General features: G+C 33.0%; 1 long non-coding RNA gene across 1 annotated transcript in view; it reads left to right on the top strand.

The window, feature by feature from the left end:
* Positions 1-4,936, top strand: part of LOC111087261 — a 6,281-nt gene extending 1,345 nt beyond the window's left edge. Inside the window, exons 2-4 of the long non-coding RNA XR_002611965.1 lie at positions 1,420-1,521; positions 4,047-4,157; positions 4,452-4,936. This is a non-coding gene — a long non-coding RNA (uncharacterized LOC111087261). The remainder of the gene's footprint in view (positions 1-1,419; positions 1,522-4,046; positions 4,158-4,451) is intronic.
* Positions 4,937-5,194: the final 258 nt, after the last annotated feature.

The following is a 5,194-nucleotide window of genomic DNA, read 5'->3' as shown; positions in this document are numbered from 1 at the left end:
GGTCAATCCCACTATTCGTTGGTAAAAGAGTAGCCCAAGAGTTGGCGGTGGGTGGTGATGACTAGCTGCCTTCCCTCTAGTCTTACACTGCTAAATTAGGGACGGCTAGCTTTGCGCGAAATTCAAAACAAACAAACAAACAAAACATTATTGAAACCCAAACCTCCTTCGCTCCAGGCGAGTGTTCCACTATCTGAACTAAAACATTAACTCACTAGCGCTTACTAGTAGAATACTTTTTAAGAAACTACGGTCTTCCTCTCTCACAAACAAGGTCAGTCCTGTAGGAACAACCACTATTTGGGCACTAGATTTTCTGAATTAATACAATTTTTCTTTGTTTCCCTCGTACAGTTTCAACTCGGGACCTCTCACACGCTAAAGCTGTCCTTTACCAACTGAGATAAAGTGCTAAACCACTAACAATTCCAGATAAGGTATTTTTTTAACAACTAAATCACCACATCTAATCAAACTGAACTAACTCAATTTAGCTTAGACTTAGTAATTAATTTAACTCTATTTTCAAAGAATTAAGTAAATTCTAAGTGACCACAAATCTATTTTGAGACAATTAACTCAAATCTAGCTTTAAGGACTTATGTTTTATTGAATTAATTAAAATCTGACTTAAAACGTAGCTTAATGTAAGTAATCCAAATTTAACTTAAAACAATTATTATGAACCAGTTTATGCAATTCATCTAAATCAAAATTTAAAAAAAAATCATAATCTAGCTTAAAATAAATGATAAAATGTATATGAAATGGTTAAATGATTTTACAATCTCAAAATCATGACGATCAACATAGATTACTCAACTACATTTTACAAAGGAACGATAGAGTTCGTACGTGAACAACGGTTAGGTCAAACTTTAAAAAGACTCCCTATGTATCAGATGTATTTGTGGTTTGTTTAAGAAATCCGTTTGTTTAAGTTACATATGGGCTTTCTGTGTATAACCATCTGTCATCTTGAATTGATAGTATAAAGGAAAGCCAGCTAGTTAACAACACTCACTATTAATTTTTGTGCTACTTTTGTCTGATCGAATGATAGGATTTGACCATCACTCTTGTAGCTCACTGATGGTCTCAAAAAGTTTTTGCAGCAACTGACTGTTAACCATAAATTCTCGAATTCACAGTCCGGGAACATTAACCACGAAAAACGTTCGGCCCAAGTTCAGACATAACCGTTCTTATAGGTTGGAATTGTTTTGATTGAATAATGAAATCGACTGCCACTTTTTTAACGCACCCAATCATAAAATGTAAATGTAAATATCAAATGATTTATGTCGATATATCAATTTATTTGCTTTTAAAAATTGAAACTAAACATACGTTTTAATTGATTTTCATTTGGGTTTCTAAGAGTTACTGCTACATTCGACAACATTTTATGTACTGTAGGAAAGACAGTTTCGAAGGTGCAAAGAACACAGATCAAAGAAGGCTGAAAATTTATGCTCCACGATGTTCAAGGGATGCGTTCGTCCGCTTTACCCTATTGAAGTAAGTCATTATGGAAGTGAGTTTGTATGACTTCATAAAGGAGTTGATGAGAAATTGATGAGTTATAGGAGGCGATGTCGTTTGAGACTGTTAAATAAATTTGAAAAATATATGAAACATCTTACTTTAAAGTAAGTAAGCGGATGTTTCTTTCGCGTTTCTGTTGAACCAATGTGTATGATTGACTTATTATTCATTTTTTTGTATTTCTTGCCTGAGAGTGCTGTAAGATGAAATATATTTGATCCAGGCTTGGCCAATATACGCTTATGTAAGGTAGATGGTGAGAGTAGGTTTTGGTATTCAGCTTTTCTGAAGTATTTCAATGTGTTGGTACGAGTTTTTGTGGTTAGTGGTTTTAATATGGTTGTTCGGTGAAGTTCTGACACTGAGATGTATTTGGAGGGGGAGAGAGTCTTCTGGCTATCCGTATCATTTGGATATGAAGTTTCTTGTACTTTGAACAGCCTGTTTTGAGGCCGGCCATATTCAAAAACATTTTGTAAGGTCACGTGTAATAAAATTCTAACGCTTTTATTACCATCTGTTTTTTTTACACCGATTTTAGTTTATAAATTATCAAATATTTTCTTATTCAGGAAGAGGAAAACAGTAAAGGGAAATAATACAAGTTAGTTTTAAATTAACCAAATTACTTTGGGCTATATCTTTACTTAATTTTTATTTACATATTCTTTAGATATTTTTATGCGACAAGGAAGGTTTCATGTAATATCATACTTGGGATTATTTTAAATTTATCTTAACGAACAATGAGATTTCACTGTCACTTTTATAGTGCATACTTGGTACCAAAGTGCGGAGCGCGTTTTCAAGTAAGTGGACACGAACCACAAACCCTCGTATTCATAGTCCAAACATAAATAATAACAGTTGGATAAAATTAATATTGGGCTTTGAATCTTTGTTGTATGATAAAATTCTAGTTTTACGACTCGTTAAAATTAACGAGATTTTCAATATTTACATTGTACACCAGTTACAGAATGTAACGTTTTAACGTGTGATAAGTTTACTCATATATAACCTTATCAACTTTCCACATCTGGAGTTGTGAGTGAATTTCTCCTGGCTGTATTAAGAATAATTCGATTATAATATTTTAGGAGTTGAAAAGAAACTGGACACTGAGAAGAATGAACTTGATCAAATTGCAGTTTTTGGAACTTCAGCTTCAGTTTACACATTCTTGTCAAGTAACACCCTCACTCGTGTTTGTTACAAAGCAAAACTCTCTGTGTTTACTCATATAACATGAGTTATCCAAACATCTGCAGATTTTGTCCGGATGTGCCTACGTCTTAGGCTCAGCTCAAACCATCCTGATGTCACGAATACATTGTTTCCTTGAAACGCAAGATCTACAGTTCTTGGTTTTGATGAGAATGCTTAACTCTACTTAGAGAAACTCTATTTGAAATATTGTAATATACACGTTTCATAATATTTGTTACTATTTTTTATTAAACATTGTGATATAGCAAATACATAAAACTCTTAATTCGTTTTTTCTAAAATATTTGTCTGTCCATTTATTATCTTTCCACATTTCTCTCGTCCGTTAGTCTGTCTCAATATTCACAACAACGGATGTTACACTATAAAAGCTCATTTACCAAAATTTAAATCGTGAATATTTTCTTCTGGACAAATGATAAGACATTTATAGCTCCGAACTAAGAAAAATTGTGGTAAACTGTAGAGGAGGTTTGAAATAAGTAATAGAAGTGGAAGTTAAAACAGATATATTGCTCGGACAAGTTTAAGTAGCTAAACGACTTGCTAAGTTGCAACAAACGTCATTAAAGGATAATAAAAGAAGCCTAACCCTATAACGAAGTAAGGAAGGAGCTTTCTAAGCGTATAGTGATGACACAGAGATGGTGCCATCGTTCAGGACGCAGTGGGTCTAGGGTCACGTTGAAGCCTTGAGTTTGGCTAAATACATGGTTAATTTGATTATAGAAGCAGACTTGGGTCAGTAGACATTACACTTGGTCATTAAAAGAATTAGAACAAAACTTCACTTTTAATCACGAAGGTAAAATATAAGCTTGTATGAAAATATGAATAAAGCTAATTTTAAACTAACCCATAGCTCCATCATGAAACTTTATATTTATCAAAATAATTTCTGTAAAGTTATAAAGGAATTTGCTACCTTTATTTCCTTTAAAACCATATAAAGAAAAACTACGAACTCTTTTTAATCATAATATTTTAAAATTGAATTGTTTGTAATTAAGCACAAAGCTACGCAATGGGCTATCTGTGCTCTGCCCATCACGGGAATCGAAACCCGGATTCTAGCGTTGTAAGTTTGCAGACATATTGCTGTGTCACTGGGGGGCTTTAAAATTGAAGACAGTTTCATCGAATCTAAAATATTTGACACGGAAATTTTGCATTGCAAGTATTCATGTGATATTTAAAAAAATAAAAGTGATTATTCTAAAGTTTGTAGTTAGTAAGATACACTTGTCTGTTCTTTTTTTTCCTTTTAGCTCTTTGTTATTATTCCTGTAAATCACGCCAGTGTCATGCACCATACTGGTTATTACTGTCGTGGTCACTACTATGGAATTGGAGCCTCCACCTAATACAGAAGCCAGAATGTAAGTGTGACCTTATGGCTTTTAATCAAGTAGGCTTACTGTTAATCCATACGTGATAAGTACTAAATTTATATTTGATTGTTTTGTGTAGCTTGAATATATCAAAGCAAAAAACACATATATGATAAGTATTTTAATATCATAGTCAAGCAATTAATTTGTGACATTCCCCAATAAAATTGAAATAACTTATGTAATTTCGACAGCTCATAGGTGCTATCTCACGAATTTACTCTTGCTTTTTCATTATAAATCTCCCAGTTGTTAGTTATATTTAATACTGTTTGACTACAGAACATCGTTAACTACAATTCTGGCTATGATGAAGGTCACGTGACTGGAGGTTTCTTCTGCGGGGAGATTAGCTGTGGCATCGAAAATGTGAAGACTGGTTCTTATGGTTGAGGAAGGCTGACTGTAAATTCCGCTTCGTCAATTACATCGCTTACATTCTATTTTTTCATGATTATGGTTGTGTTTATTCTTCAGTTATTATTTCCTTCTATCGTTTAGTTTATCTATGAATTTTTAATTGCCTTAAAACGCTAACTTACCTTCTAGCTACTCACTTGTATTTTGAGTAAATATGTATGTATGATGAAATTGACACCAGGTTCCCTAGCGGTGACGTGTAGATACTATTAATGTAGCAGTAGAGTATGTAAATTTATGATCATATGAGGTTGTACTCTCGTGACCTACTCAGTGAGTAAATACCCTGCCAGAAGTTTCAATAAGAGAGAGAAAGTTAGTGAGTTATTGCTGTTTATCATTCGTTATTGATATTGAAAGGTATTTTTGGAATATTGTATTTGGTGTATTTTTTTGGAATTAGGTTTTTCTTTCTGATTCTTTTCCCTGGTTCCATTATTATTGATTTATTATAATTCGCGATAAATTGTTTATTAATATTGGTGGGAAGTACTGACCAGGCACTTGTTTATTAACTGTGTTTTGATAAGTGTTGAATTTATTTCTGAGCGTTGTTATTGTGAATAAATTGTTTTGTTTTTTGTTGTTGTTGTTGAGCCCTGATT

This window comes from Limulus polyphemus, unplaced genomic scaffold (assembly GCF_000517525.1).
Source record: "Limulus polyphemus unplaced genomic scaffold, Limulus_polyphemus-2.1.2 Scaffold1934, whole genome shotgun sequence".
Taxonomy (NCBI): domain Eukaryota; kingdom Metazoa; phylum Arthropoda; class Merostomata; order Xiphosura; family Limulidae; genus Limulus; species Limulus polyphemus.
This window is presented reverse-complemented; position numbering and strand designations above follow the sequence as displayed.